A 16,556-nucleotide genomic window follows, 5' to 3' on the forward strand; every position below is an offset into this window, starting at 1 on the left:
AATATCAATCGTAAAATAATTTCTTAATCAATTGGCTAATAGCATACCTCAACCACCAGTGTTTCATCCGAAGGTGTAACTTTTTGAAAAACATTAAACAAGTAATTAATCAAAAAAATAAATAATTAAACGATTAATCAATAAATCAAAAATATCCTTTATAGCCACATCACTTGGTCACTGTCATGTCCAAATATCAGCTTCCTAGCTCAAAAGGTACCTGAGATATTGCCCAGATGAGAAAGTAAATAAATAAGCACTTAATTAATCAATAATATTTAAGTAATTAATCCTTTAATTGATTATTCAAAAAAACAAAAAATACCGTTTTTGCCAAAGCATTGTGCACTATTGTGCCCAAATTTCAGCTTCCTAGCTCAAAGGATGGCTGAGACATCGCCCGGACAAACAAACAAACAAACAAACAAACAAGAAAGAAAGAAAGAAACCAGAGTGAAAACTGAGTCCTCCCTTTCAGCAAGCATCATCGCTGGGCCCCCTTTGGTGCCCAGCGATTACATCATGCAGCACCTGGACATGGAATAGGAAAGGAGCGGTGTTCAATAGTGAGAGACAATGAGAGGGAGAGGGAGAGAATGAGGGAGGAATGAGAGAGAGAAAAAGACTGAGAAGGAGAACAAGAGAGTGAGAATGAGACAGTACTTGAAGCCCTTTCTTTATGCATGGATTTTGTTTTTACCCTTGTATTTTAAATGGCAGCAAAAACGATGTATACATAGAAACACTATACAGTTTCACCACAAATACAGTACGACCCATCCCCAATTCACATGTGAATGTGTGCTACGTTCCCCACGCATTCGCAAAAAGACCACCAGTGCACCATAAGTCATTAACCCATATACACGCAGTGGCCAAGAGAGCAGGCGGGGCACTGGGAAAAGTTAATTTTAAAAAATCAATATGATATGCATCCTCTAATCTCATACATGCAGATATCATAACCTAAGAGCAAAAAAGTGCACATTCATTTCTGCCACTCACTACCCAGGCTTTCCTCGTTTTGTAAATTGCCAGCTTGGCAATGCCAACTACAGAATTCAAAAACAGACATACTGATTTCTTCTCAGTAAGGCAATGAACACTGGAAAAGAAAAAAAATTAAAAATTAAATTACAAAAATTACAGCGGAGAAACAGAAAAAGAGATCACGGTCTCCTAACAGCTAATATAAGCATGATGATACAAGTCTTCCCTTGCATTGCAAAATGGATATTCAGCCAATGAGGAAGAGTTAAATTAATGAATCAATGATTGCGCGACAAGGACTCCATGGGCTAGTCTCCACTGGGGATCTCCCCATTGACCAACAGTCTGAAAACTATACATTACACTCCAAACCCGAGTGAGAAATACTCCCCCAGATAAGGACTCCTTCCATCGATTCCTTAAAGGTTCCATGTTGTCAGGTAGACACACTTCCAAACAAAACTTTAAAAAATACTGTTTCCCCCAGAAGGTGGAACATACAGGAACCATCACGATGTGAAGAGAACATACTTTGTTGCTTATGGGAGTAACTGAAAGCTCGGGAAATAACAGGAGGAAATCTACCTCCTCATCAAACGCATTCCACCCTAAGTTTCAAAAAGGAACGGATGACAACCCTCATGACGCCGCTCGCAATTCTAATTGAATGAACACAGTCAACTCTTGAGGAGATAGAAGCGGCAGGCAACCATTGATGCAAGGAACGCTCCATTATATCTTGCACTTTGTTTATTCCAGCATTTGTGAAACATCTAACCGATCTGCTGCTGGTAGTCATTCCAAAAAATAAAAGATAATGGGACAGAGGTTCATGCAAGCCTCTAGACATCGTACAAATCTTCTAAAGCACTCGTAAGGCTTTGATGAAACTCGGGGTCCTGAACAATACTGACCTGCTTCAAATCAACAATGAAGAGCTTCCCGTCAGAGCCCATTCTATCTGCTTGCCAAATAAAAACATCAGTGAGGGGATGCCAGGATAGCACTTCAATGTATAATAGGTGCTTTATAGCCATCAGTCGAAAGGCCATATTTCAGCTGGGGATGGTCACCGCTATATCGAGGCCTGCACAACACATCTGCCTTAGGTCAATGATAGCCTCATGAGAAAAAGGTTTATCAGAACCTTCTCAATGCTAATGACCAGAGCCCTGGGAGGCTGGAGTTCAATAGATTTGTGCCATAAAGTTGATATCACCAGGTTGTATATTACGGCTACGCGTGCATTTAACCCTTGGATGCATGACCCATTGGACCCGGTTGCCCATGGAATGCCTTTAGGCCATGTATGCTAGGGTTAAAGACAACAAACTGAACATTCCTTTCCACCTTGCTCCCTTCTGGTTGATGTCTAAAAATACCATCCCAATTATTCTGCAGATAATCTGTAGCACCCAAAAAGATACCAAGGTATCAGGTTTCCTCTCTTCCCCATAGTAACCACCCTGGGCGAGTAGGGAGAAAAGGGACCGAAGACAATGATAAGGGAGGGGACTTGGGGCCCACCCAAAGAGCCATACTTTTATTCCAATTAACCCTTGCAGATGAGGTAAGCTCAAATTTGGCAAGAAATTGGGATATCTCAACAACAATTTTCTGGTTTTATACAACCACACAGAGATCATCAGCACAAGCCGAGATAACAAATTTTGAGTTGCATGGTGATATGGACACACCTGAAACAGAAGCGTGAAGAAGAGCCAATAAGGGCTCGACAGCAAGAGTGTACAATAAGCTGCAGAGCAGACACCTTTGACGGATACCCCGCTGAAAGGGGAAAGGACGACACAGCCCGTTATTGACTATTAACAAACATGATGTATTTTTGTGTAGCACGTTTATAAGAAATGACATTTTCCCCCAATCCTGCTCTGGTCAACACTGTAAACCAAAAAGGAATGGTCGATACAATAAAAAGCCTTTTCTTGATCAAGGAAGAGAAGGCCAAAACCACTTTATGTACTTTGACCAACCTCAATTAAATCTCTTGCCAGAAAAATATTGTCATACATCAATCGCTCCGGGATACTTGACACGGAATACAGGATTGACTTGATCATTGCCAATCAGAAAAGAAATGATATTCTTCAAGTGCGTTGCAAGTACATTTGCCATTATTTTATAGTCCGTGCAGAGCAAGGGATGCGGAGATAGGCCGCAAATGTGTAATCTCCTGCAAATCACATTTTTGGAGAAGGCACACAACGGCCTTTCTGCAACTCTGGGGTAATCCGCCATGATCTAAGGATTCTAAGCTCTCCCAAACTACCTCCAAAACGCTTTATAGAATCAGTGGGGAGTCCATCAGGTGTATTGCTTTCAGAATCATTTGTATCTCCCACGATGAAGCTGATTCTGAGGGCCTTTTACTCGCTCACCGCAGGCATGTTGATGGTCTTTCTGTCTTATACTGACTCCTCTCCAGCCTAGCTCCGCCTGCTCTGTCTGTGTTCTGTCCCCCAAATTTTCCTGCAGGATGCACAAGATCTGTCAGCAACCCTCTTCTGGTGAAACTACCAAAATCAAGACTCTCTGCTCACCTTCACTATTTAATTCCTCTTTTCTCACACCTCGGGAACAAACTCCCACACTCTCTTCAATCCCTCTTCTCCCTCCATGTCTTTAAAACAGCTGTTCACCACCATCTCTTATCTTCTCTCATTCAAAACCTTGATCTTTTCTACCCCCGTTAAAATACCTCAAAATCCACGCCTTTCAATCTCCAACTTCTTTCCTGAAATTCCTCGTAGTGTTCATTTGCTCTATCGTGTAGCCCCCCCCACCCCCGCCCCTCCCTCCAGCCCCTGTCCCTCCACAAATCTAACGACATCCCTGTTCTCGACTGTTGTTGTGCCTGTATGCTTTCCTCTCCCTCCCCTTCTTGTCTCCCACTCCCTTCACTGTATGTTTTATGGGTCCGAGCATGTTTTCGTGTTTAATGTGGTAGCTCTTACACGAGCCTTGACTCTGTATACCAATATATATTGTTGCGGATCTCAACGTCGGCCCCTTTTCCCCTTACCAAGGGGGAATTAATCCCCTTGTATGCGACTGACCGACGTCAGTCCTGAAGCTGCCCAGCTCCCTCCAGAGAGGCAGGTGAGCAACCTCGTTCGAGACCGCGGACAAGATGTTAATTTGCCGAGCGGATTAGCAGCTGCGGCTCGAACCATTAACAGAACTAGACCCGATTCTTAGTCGTTGGCCGAATCGTGCCACAGGTATTCAATGGGGAAAACACAAAGACGATCGGACGAGCATGAAGAAGAAGACGAAGGTAGGAAATAACAGGATTTATTATGATTTACACAAGACTAAAGGAAGAAAAGCAATCAAAGTAATATACAGCAAATGGAAGGAGCAGAAGGACACAGAGCAATTTCTACTTAGACAAGCTTACTTATACCCAGGGACAAGACACACAAAACAAACTCACGTACATGAAAGGATGGAATGGCAGGGATGGTACGGGTCGGCAGAGGAGGGTCCAGGTAGATGGTGGCGTCGAGGTTCGGCTCCAAGCTCGCGCTTTGGTCCACGCTTGTGGGTTCAAGGCGAAACCCGGCACACAGCTCCGCTTCGGGCTGGCAGTGAGGAGCCGGCAGCTCCACGTATTCGGTTTCACACTGGCAGCTGTCTCACGCGTCCTCCGCCTCCTGCGTCTCCGACGCTCTTTTACTACTCCGCAGAATCTGCCTCTGGTCCAGCGCACCTCCCTCAAAACCCTCTCTCAGCTTCTCCTTAACTGGACTCTTACGCATCTCTCTCCCTCAATCATCTGAGGTGGGGGCGTCGCGCCGCGGGTTAGATGACACGCCCTACCAAGCCATACCCACTGATTTGTGGTTGGTCGTTCGGGGCTTTCATGGCTCCACCTTCTGAAGACGATGGGCCGGCCACGCCCTTCTCCCCTGAGTTGACCGCGTGCGCAATGGAGTTTGGGGCAATGGTGATGTCAATAACCCCACCCAAAGTTACTGGCACTTTGAAGAGGCCATGGGGGTGTCGGAGGGATCTATCTTATTTCAATTTGGTGCAATGCAGGGTCAATTAATGGGAAACAGAGCCTTATACTAACATAGAATAAGAAATAACTATAGAGAAGGGTATATGGTGGCCTACGTGCTTGTACATGGACTAACTAAGGGGACGACCTTTGACCTTTACACAACTGAGGTATTTACAAGACTCATTACATTTACACAGGGTGATATTTACAAACAGGATTCTCAAATCCGCAACACTGCACCCTCATCCTCCAGGCATGTCCCGGGCCTATAAAACTTTAACTTAGTGTGACACGTAGGTGTAGTTCCCTCTACAATTAACCTGACCCTGAGTGCGACAGTTTTAAAACACAAATAGGTATGTCCCTCTGCTGCATTGCACCCTACCTAACAGATTCACGCCCACAGGATAACCGAATTGCGGAATGGTTCTCAAACTAAACATGTACGGTGGGGAGCATTATTTACAAGTGACGTTACTTGGACTATTTACAAAACGCAACCCAGGACCTGTGATTTTTCTTTTGGGGGGGGGGGGGGGGAGACAGCCTGCGCTGCATCGACGCACCAGCACCAATTAAGAGCACCAAAAAGCACCATAAAGCACAGTCCCCAAAGTTCCATAATAAGAAAAAACAAACAAACTGATGGTGGTTTTGCTCTTCGGCTCCCTCTGCTGGCCGTTGTTCTTCCTGATGTTGTCAACTTCATCTTCTTGGTTGTGGCCTATTTGGACATAAAAATGCACAAAACGTGTCCGTTTTTTAAATTTATGGCCCACAGGGGACGACTGAGTGGTTCACCTGTGGGCATGGTGCCACCTCACTGGGTCCGCAAGCAAGATCTTGGGCCATCGTGGCCGGTCCCAGCAGAGGGGCCATGCCCCAACCCGTGGGGTCCATGAGTGGTGCTCAGCCACAGATATGTGGTCCATAAGTGGTGCGTGGATGCAGGCAGCTGGTTGCGGGGATTCGGGCACACCGACGCAGCCCCCCCGCACGCTCCCCTCAGTGCCCAGAGAGCACGATCCATGGGTCGGGGAAGGAAGACAGAGAGGGCAGGCTAGCGAGGGGTAAGGGCGCAAGGGTACACATCAAACAAGGCAATGCAGAGTGAGGTGCATCTGGAGACTGAGCGGGGAAAAGCTCGTCCCAACCGTACGTCACCCCCCCTGTTACCTACTCTACCCTTGCCCTTACCCCATATTTACAAAAATCTACACCCTTACCAATTCGTCACTAATGTCACGTCTTCCCCATATTTCCCCTAATACCAAATTCATCACAATCTCACTAATCCAAAATTTGCCATCACCAATTCATCATCAGTCCTCATAAGGAGGGAGAGATGGAACATCAGCACAATGTCACACCCATGTCATGATGCGTCTCACATTTCAAACATTTGCATCATAAAAAATCATCAAAACATGGCATGGTGTGGAGTACCTGTCACCTCAGGTGAGTGGATGCAGATGGTGCGAGGAGATCCTTCATCCTAACTATCCTCTAAATGACTTTAATACACTTTACACTACCCGGGGTCTTTCCCTGCCAATCCATTGGCCATCTTACTCTATTCGGTTTTAAGAACCAAATTCCCATTGACCAAACTGTGGTGCTTCATCAATTTGGGGTCTCACCCCTCCCCCCCCCCACCCCCCCCCCCCCGATTCAACTCCCTGTGCCTTTGCACAATTTCAGGACTGGGTCGTGTGGCTCTCCCAGCAGGTCTGCCCACCTGCACACCTCCACCACTGCAGTTGCCTCCGAGCTTACCTGCTCCTTACCCAAACCTATCTACCTGGGGAAGGCCGTCTGGCGCTCTCCCCACTCGGTGCCCTCTCTGGCACTGGGCTACCCAGGTCCGTCCTCCGGATCCTCGGGCCCCATCCACAACTCTAACGGCTCCCAGAGCCCAACTGCGGCCTCACCTGGCCGACATCCTAACAGTGGCGGAGTGCCCATTTAACTACACACACTAACAGGCCACACGCCCAGACATTTCCACGTCACTAATGCACCCATCCAAACACCATTCTTCCACCACGCACCACAGATGCCAATATCCAACCACAATTTACCTACTCCCTCTACCTAACTCTTAAACTACCCTCCCCGGGTATTCGTGATGGGGTCCATCCTCCCCATACACACCTTCGCACAATCCACTCCACTTCACAGTTTCCACCATACTCACTCCACACCATCCATTCCATACTCCATGTATTCCATACTCCATGTATTCCACACAACCATGCTCACCTATATTTGCACACTTGTGCCATCACTCCTACACCTGGTGCTTCCTGCACCCTCCTTCCTCCCAGGCTTCTTCAATCATTCAATACAATGCACAACCACAATTGTTCCTCATACACTGCTCCATACACTTCCACGCTCAATACAACTCACAATCACCTCACACTTTTCACAATACACTTCTAACTCTCCAAACCATTGCCTCAGGCACCCAAATTCTCCCACGCTCATACACACATCTCTCCCGAGCATTGCCTAGCAATTCCTTATTTGCTCGATACTAAGACTCTCACACATACGGCATCATCTGATCTACCTACTCCCCTCTGAAACCCACGCTTCCCAGTCGCCCCTTTAAACTAAGCACATACCACGTCATTAACAACCATTCTAACCTCTCTATGTCCCCGACTACCTGTACAATGTCGCTACTTAAATCTCCAGTTACCTATGGTCAATCTTCTCTAGATCCCTATCATTTTATCCTAACCCTCCTGGGCTAGTTTTCACTGCCAAACCCCATAAAACTATAGCTCATGTGCCCCCTGTGTGTGAGGGATGGCAGAGTTGCCATCCCACCACATCGGGCATCTTCCAGTAGCAATTTTGCCATCAAATTCCTGCAAATCAAAATTTTGCCAATCACTGCCAATCCTATCCATTATTCCAAAATTTCGAATCCAAAACACTATCATCATCAGAGTCCACTATATCAGCCTCGGTGCGTCGTTACATCATTAAAACCCGGCTTCGCAAAGCCGAGCAATGAATTCGGGTGGTTTGGTCGCCTGAAGGTTGAATCCGTCCGGCATTCGGTTCAGGGGAGGCGGTTTGGTCGGGCCGAGATTCCACGGCCCATCGTGGCGCGGCACCTTCCGGTCCCCGGCCCGATGGCTCAATCTCGCTCGGTCGGAACCCCGCCCCCGCCAGGGGGCACCGTTCCGCTTCCTCCTACCTGCTCCTGAACCGGACCGGTCGCCTTGCCCGGCAAAGCCCGGACTCGACCGTGCGGGGCGGGGCCAGGCCCGAATCGGCAACGACGCTTCGAAGAGAAGCGATGCGGCACCGATCCATGCCGGGCCTCGCATCCAACAAAGTGCACCGCGCCCCGAGTGTTCGCGTCAGCTATCCGTCGCCCCAATTGCTAACCCGGTTAACGTCGATGCTTCACTTGCATTGCTCACACCACGCGACCCTTTTCATACTCACCAAACCCGGCGTCTCGGTACCTCCTCCAGTGCATCCCACACACTCCGTACATTCCACCACCGCACTCCCTGTTACACACCACACCTCTCACGCACCCTCTTGCGCACACTCGTCGTTCGCACACTTCGTTCCACACCTCTCCTCCGTTACGTCCTCCGTAACACTCACCATGGGCGATTGGGCGTGCACTCCTGCATCCACCCACTCACGCGCTTCCATGGGCTCTCCCACACCCGCGCCACAACCAACTCAGGTGTGCTTTCTCGCACACTCTCGCAGTCCATCCCAAACGTGCATCTCGCACCCGCTCCTCCACCAACTCACTCTCCGGGTCACTCTCACCCTCGCACGTACACTCCGTATCGCTCTCACTCTCTGTGTCACCCTCCGTACACTCCGACGTGCATTCCCGCTCGCACTCGGTTTTACTCCCACACTTTATAACACACTCACTCGCCGGTGCACACTTTTTCCTCACACGAGTGTCATTCTTTCGTACACCATGCCCCACGGACCTCCCACAAACGCCCGGGTGCCATATCGACCCCAATCGCGCGACAATTCTCTTTGCGCCAAATATCCTTCTACAAAATCTCCCCGCACAATATACAGCACGACTCACCTTCGGGGTTCTTCCTCCTCCATGCACCAACACCTGCAAATCTTTATAAGGATTAAGCACGGCATCAAGGTGTGAATTCAGACTTTGCGCATTATCCATTCCTTCCTCCAACTGTTGCTCTTCTACGTCTGTCGTCTCTACAATTTCAATTATACCCACCACTACTTTTTCTTTATTCACCTCGACGACCGCTGGCTTTATTAAAATTCCCTCTTCTACCTCAGCGGTCGCCGGCTTTTCCATACCCTGGGTCGCGATGTCTACCCCGGTCCAGTTACCTGTGCTTTTCTCCGACTCACTCAACCTGCGCTCCTCGAGTCGCGTTACCTCGTCGTGCACCCGTGGGACCTGCTCGCCCAACCTGCGATCTCTGTCCCTCTCCGCTTCCCTTACTTCATATGCGGCCTGCCCCGTTGCCAACCCCTCGTTTATTTCTTTGGCTTGGCCAATTATTCCCCCCAGTTTGTCCCCTAATCTGCTTCCGAATCCCTCAAATTTGCTTCCCAACCTGTTTCCTACTCCTCCCACTTTGCTGTTTAATCCCTCACATTTATTGTCTAAACCCTCAAATTTGGCTTCTAGCCCCCCGATTTGATTTCCTAATCGCTTACTGGTGCCCCTCGCTTCGTCCCTCATTTTATCCATCTTTGCATCCATTTGGGTCAGGAATAACCTAAAATCAAACCCGATTGGCACAGCGGCCCCAGCCGCCACCGCGGGCTCGACCCCCGCGGCGCCGCCATTTTGTGCGTCTGAAACCTCGTGCGCGAGGGCGCCATCTTGTGCATCTGATACCCCCGCAACCACATCCTCATTGCTTTCCTCCTCCATTATTACTCCCACCTCCTCCCTGGGGTGCTGGGTCGCTTCTACCCCTTCTAACTCTACCCCCACCGGCATCCGATCGCCTTGATTATCCATGGCACGATTTTAAATTTGGATGTGTTTAACAAAATTTTGGCCACTCGTAATTTGAGTGCGCTAAGTGCACTTCAGGTCCGAATCTCGCTCCTGACACCAATTGTTGCGGATCTCAACGTCGGCCCCTTTTCCCCTTACCAAGGGGGAATTAATCCCCTTGTCTGCGACTGACCGACGTGAGTCCTGAAGCTGCCCAACTCCCTCCAGAGAGGCAGGTGAACAACCTCGTTCGAGACCGCGGACAAGATATTAATTTGCCGAGCGGATTAGCAGCCGCGGCTCGAACCATTAACAGAACTAGACCCGATTCTTAGTCGTTGGCCGAATCGTGCCACAGGTATTCAATGGGGAAAACACAAAGACGATCGGACAAGCATGAAGAAGAAGACGAAGGTAGGAAATAACAGGATTTATTATGATTTACACAAGACGAAAGGAAGAAAAGTAATCAAAGTAATATACAGCAAATGGAAGGAGCAGAAGGACACAGAGCAATTTCTACTTAGACAAGCTTACTTATACCCAGGGACAAGACACACAAAACAAACTCACGTACACAAAAGGATGGAATGGCAGGGATGGTACGGGTCGGCAGAGGAGGGTCCAGGTAGATGGTGGCGTCGAGGTTCGGCTCCAAGCTCGCGCTTTGGTCCACGCTTGTGGGTTCGAGGTGAAACCCGGCACACAGCTCCGCTTCGGGCTGGCAGCGAGGAGCCGGCAGCTCCACGTATTCGGTTTCACACCGGCAGCTGTCTCACGCGTCCTCCGCCTCCTGCGTCTCCGACGCTCTTTTACTACTCCGCAGAATCTGCCTCTGGTCCAACGCACCTCCCTCAAAACCCTCTCTCAGCTTCTCCTCAACTGGACTCTTATGCATCTCTCTCCCTCAATCATCTGAGGTGGGGGCGTCGTGCCGCGGGTTATACGACACCCCCTACCAAGCCATACCCACTGATTTGTGGTTGGTCGTTCGGGGCTTTCCTGGCTCCACCTTCTGAAGACGATGGGCCGGCCACGCCCTTCTCCCCCAAGTTGACCGCGTGCGCAATTGAGTTTGGGGCGATGGTGATGCCAATAACCCCACCCAAAGTTACTGGCACTTTGAAGAGGCCATGGGGGTGTCGGAGGGATCTATCTTATTTCAATTCGGTGCAATGCAGGGTCAATTAATGGGAAACAGAGCCTTATACTAACATAGAATAAGAAATAACTATCGAGAAGGGTATATGGTGGCCTACGTGCTTGTACATGGACTAAGGGGACGACCTTTGACCTTTACACAACTGAGGTATTTACAAGACTCATTACATTTACACAGGGTGATATTTACAAACAGGATTCTCAAATCCGCAACAATATATACACAAAGAATTAAGTTAAGCACCCCCCCCGTTTTTTTACAACCTCGCACATTACAAGGTTGTTGTCGTAAAAACAGTGTAATATACCCATGATATTGCTATATTTTCTGGAGAAGTGATATTATGGTCACATAAAAACATAACAATCATGCCGTTTTCAATATTTTATTCTGAATAATTTAAGGTGAAATTTATTGGGAATTTTAGGCATATTTTCACCTCAATTTAAGTATGGAGCTATAGGTCCATCACGGACAGTGTGGATGACGTTTATGTTTTCTAACGTACAGTCATTGTTCTGAGAAGACCTCTAGCGATCTTTGCGTCAATAACGTGTGTAGAACCCACGTGATCGGATCACTGACTCAACCCTACGTCTCATAGACCCTGTAAGCCGTCGTATGCGTTGCTGTGGCAGGTTGTTCCATTCCCGATGTAATGCACGTTCCAATGATCTCACAAGGTATGATCTCACATACCTTAGAATATATGCCAATGTATACATATACACAAAGAATATATATTAGGGGGTGCTTAACTTAATTCTTTGTGTAGGGGTGCTTAACTTAATTCTTTGTGTATATATAAGCGAAAAAGTAAGTACACCCCATGTAAAGTTTTGACTTTTTCAACATATTTCAACATACAGCTATTTGATCTTCATTTCAACAATATTGAGAGATAAAGGTGATATAATATAACAAATATCATGAAACATTTGTATTTTGTAGTCCATTGTATAATTTAAATAAACATAAATGCAAATTTCGCATGTGGAAAAAGTAAGTACACCCTTGGCTCTAATAGGTGGTATTGCCCCCTTTGGCAGAAACAACCTCAAGTAGGCATTTTAAAATAACTGTCTACCAGTGTCTGACATCGACAGGGAGAAATTTTTGCCCACTCCTCCATGCAGAATTCTTTCAGCTGTGGATGTTTGAGGGGTTTCTTGCATGCACAGCTCATTTCAAATCCCCCCACAACATCTCGATGGGATTTAGATCCAGGCTTTGACTTGGCCATTCCAGAACCCTCTATTTCTTTCTTTTCAGCCATTCCTTGGTGGATTTACTGGTATGTTTAGGGTCATTGTCATGTTGCAAGGTCCACCTTCGGTTGAGCTTCAACTTTCTGACAGATGGCCTCACATTATCCTCAAGCACCCTCTGGTACAATGAAGAATTCATAGTGGATTCTATGATGGTGAGCTGCCCAGGCCCTGATGCAGCAAAGCTGCCCCAAACCATAATATTTCCACCACCATGCTTTTCAGTTGGTATCAGGTTCTTGTGGTCAAATGCTGTCTTTGGTTTTTGCCAAACATCTCTACCTTTGACTCATCTGTCCAGAGCACATTGCTCCAGAAGTGCTGGTCTTTGCCTAGGTGTCCATTGGCAAACTTTAGTCTTTCCCTGATGTTCTTTCTGGACAGCAAAGGTTTCCTCCTGGCATACCTCCCATGTAGATCAAGTTTGTGCAACCTTTTTCTAATGGTAGACTCGTGCACTTTGACATCAACAGTGGCAAGAGCTACCTGTAGGTCCCGTGATGACATTCTGAGGTTCTTCGAGACTTCTTTCAGCATCTTGCGGTCTGCTCTCAGGCTGAACTTGCTGGGGTGGCCTGGCCTGAACAAGTTGACAGTTGTTTGGAATCTGCTCCACTTGTAGATGATCTTCCGGACAGTCGAATGATTGATTTCAAATTGTTTGGAGATCTTTTTAAATCCCTTCACAGACTCGTAGGCATCTGTAACCTTCTTTCTGAAGGCCTCAGAGAGCTCTTTTGATCTAGGCATGGTGACGCTGCACACTTCAACAACAAAGAGCAAACCAAACTAAATGTCTGAGGTTTAAATAAGACAGGTTCCTCCAAGATCCTCTCTGACGATGTTCTAATCATTTGCATCTGAGCTGGTGCACCTGATTCTAATTTTAGGTATTTGAAGTAGTGATAAATAAATGTAGGGGTGTACTTACTTTTTCCACATGCGAAATTTGCATTTATGTTTATTTAAATTATACAATGGACTACAAAATGTAAATGTTTCATGATATTTGTTATATTATATCACCTTTATCTATCAATATTGTTGAAATGAAGATCAAATAGCTGTATGTTGAAAAAGTCAAAACTTTACATGGGGTGTACTTACTTTTTCACGTGACTGTGTGTGTGTGTGTGTGTGTGTGTGTGTGTGTGTGTGTGTGTGTGTGTGTGTGTGTGTGTGTGTGTGTGTGTATGTATATAGTTCAGAGTTCAGAGTTATGTTGATATTTCTGAAAGAAATCCTTATTGGGTGTATCCAGCTGAAGTACACATCCGTAGAAGGATAAGTGCCCCAACAGCACGTTCTCTAAATGTCTCAGCAAGTTGCCATTGATGTTCATTCCCAACAGATGCTCTGACGTCCTTTGGACAGCCAAGCACATGAGCTTTCAAACTGGACATCAATGGAGCCAAATTACGAGTGGTGTACAAGCAAAACTGTTGACAAAACATGTGAATCTGGGACTTCCTGCAGTCCCACCATTGCCGAATACTTGAATGAGAATGTTTCTCCATTCTTAATTTATTCCGCATGAGTCTTAAGGGCCACTTTAAAATGCACATCTTGCAAAAGCATAGTGTTCAAAGTTCAGTTTGTGCTTCACAAGAAGAAAGCGAGGGATCTACCCCTGCTAATTTCACCCCAGATCTACTTTTTTGAAATGCCGACTTCTTTCCTGGAGGTCCTTGCAGTGTCCTTGTGTTTTATACTTCTCCCAATCCCCCCACCCCCCTTTCCCACGCCTCCTCCCCCCAAGCCGTCTCCCTCCCACAGATCTCCCGATGTCCCTGCTCTCAAATGTTGTGTTTGTGTGCTTCCCCTTCTCTCCCCATCTTGTCTACCGCTCCCCTTATTATATATTTTGTGTATCTGTTTGAATTTTTGTGTGATAAATGCAAGCTCCTTCACGAGCCTCGATTCTGTATTATAAAAATAAAATAAAAAGAGGTAGAGAAGAAACCATGACAAGCACGTGGTGGTCAGAAACCCAGATGATCTTTATTTTATTTTTTGACCAGATTGAACAGCCCCTGATTGACAGACAATCCATCTCGGAAGTCCATGGTTTACTGGTCTTGTGAAATACAAACCCATGTGCACCGATGAGTACCAGGATGCGGCAGGTGCCATACAACTACCAGTCTGTACATATCTATAATTTTTGCTTAGGCCCTTGCACTACATGTATGAGGCTCAGGAGTGTTCCTCTCATGTAGAGGTATGAGGGTACAGTTGTAATCTACCCCCATGCCTATGAACTTCGTAAAGTCAACGGTGTAGATGCACTCATATCACTTACGAAGAAACAGCGATCTCTTAGACGACTTAGAGCTATAACTAGGACAATACACATTAATGACAATGATTTTTTTTCGAACTACGAACAAAGTCAACAGATATAAAGAAACCTTAACAAATCTCTAACAATAACTTCTGAAGCCTGGGATGCAAAATTACTGCCACACCAGCCCTGGCATCTTCAAAAGCACTAAATAATAAAGAACACCCATTAAATATATTGTTACGTTTGTGGGGGGTAGTGATAATTAGTCCAGGTAGATTGTATAGCGTGCTCCGACTGTCGTGAAGAAGAACAAACTCCATGTAATAAGTAGGGATCTGGTAGACTGTGTTGTGTAAGTGTGTCTTTGTCCCCATGAGAGGGGTGGGGCTTGGTAATTAGCGAGGGATTATGGGTAATTTATTCCCTGTTTGTGATTGCGTCTGTAATTTATTCCTTTGTTCCTAATGACACCGCACTAGACACCTTGCCAGATTCGCGCATTTAAACACACTAATTAAAAACCTACCGGAGGCCAGGCATGAAGCATTGTCGTGGATAACACCGACTTGGTAAGCGCACAGGACAGGCAGCTCCGTGGAGACAGCCCAAAGAGCCGTGATTGGGCGGGGGATTTGATTGGCACATGCACAGGTAAGATGGAACTCACTGATAGAAACAGAGACGGAGACGTGGTGAGATGACGTCAGAACCGCGGACACAAAATAGTTGGAGTGGCGGACATTTTTCCTTCTCAGTTTTGGGTCTGGTGGTGGACAGGCGTGCACCAACGTCTCCTCTTGCGCCTTCTCGTTTTGGACTTTGTTGTTCTGAACGATCGCATTTTGGCTCTCTCAGCATTGACGTCCTCTCGCCCTCTCGTTTTGGAACTGTTGGCGAACGGTCACGCTTTGCTCTCCTGCGCAAGGAGGGTTCATTGTGAATGGCCGTGTTCCAACATCTAGCTGTTGATCGTGAGGACTAGCACAGCTGGAGGAGCGAGCTGCACGCCTGCTCGTTCGCATCGCACACTGAGCCAGGAGTGAGCGAGACGCACAGCGAGGCCTGGCTTCCCGCCCACGCGCTGCACGCCAACGAACGTGCGTTTCCTGCCAAGGCCTCGGACGATCCCTGACGAGATTTCGGAGACGCTCAGAGCTAAGTGCACACGGACGCATTCATTTTCATACAAGTCTGTGTGGAGGGTCCCTCAATTTTGGAATTTAGTGTTATCGTGTTTCATTTGGTTACCAGCATTTCTTAATAAAGCCGGCATTTATTTGTACATTTTAAATCCTGTGTCATCTGAGTTTTGCAGGTTTGAGGACTGCCGGTGGGATCGGGAAGGTAAGCTCATCAGCCTCCCCCCCCCTCCCCCCCCCCCGTGCGTATTAACTCCGCCATTGAACTGAACGCCTTGGAGTTAAAAGCTTTTTCGGCAATCCGTTTCCTTTGCATGGAAGAAAAAAAAAAGAAAAAAAAAAAGAAAAAAAAAACGGGCCCTGAGGAGGTGTACAGGGTGGGGGGAGGGCGGGGGTGTGCCCCCCAAGGTATGTATTTGCTCTTTTCTCTGAAACTACATACACTATTTCAATGATACTTCACCACAACCTTAACTACCCATGATTTACCAATGTTTGTTCAAATAATTATAAAAATTGGGGTCTGAGGATATATACGGTTTGGGGTGGGGTGGAGTGGGGGGTGGGGGATTACCCCCAAAAATAGGTAATTTTTTTGTTTGCTTGTTTAAAGTCTTATGATTACGTTCGTATTGTTACGTTTGTGGGGGGTAGGCAATACCTTAGTCCAGGTAGAATTGCATAGGTAGT

At 46.9% G+C, this 16,556-nt stretch overlaps 1 protein-coding gene across 7 annotated transcripts in view; it reads right to left on the reverse strand.

Moving 5' to 3' along the window:
• The window catches only part of LOC137431587 (E3 ubiquitin-protein ligase RNF113A), an 84,857-nt gene that overhangs the window by 17,326 nt on the left and 50,975 nt on the right, over positions 1 to 16,556 (reverse strand). The gene's annotated exons all lie outside the window — the stretch shown is intronic.

The sequence above is a fragment of the Myxine glutinosa genome, chromosome 7 (assembly GCF_964187855.1).
Source record: "Myxine glutinosa chromosome 7, kmMyxGlut1.1, whole genome shotgun sequence".
Lineage (NCBI taxonomy): Eukaryota > Metazoa > Chordata > Myxini > Myxiniformes > Myxinidae > Myxine > Myxine glutinosa.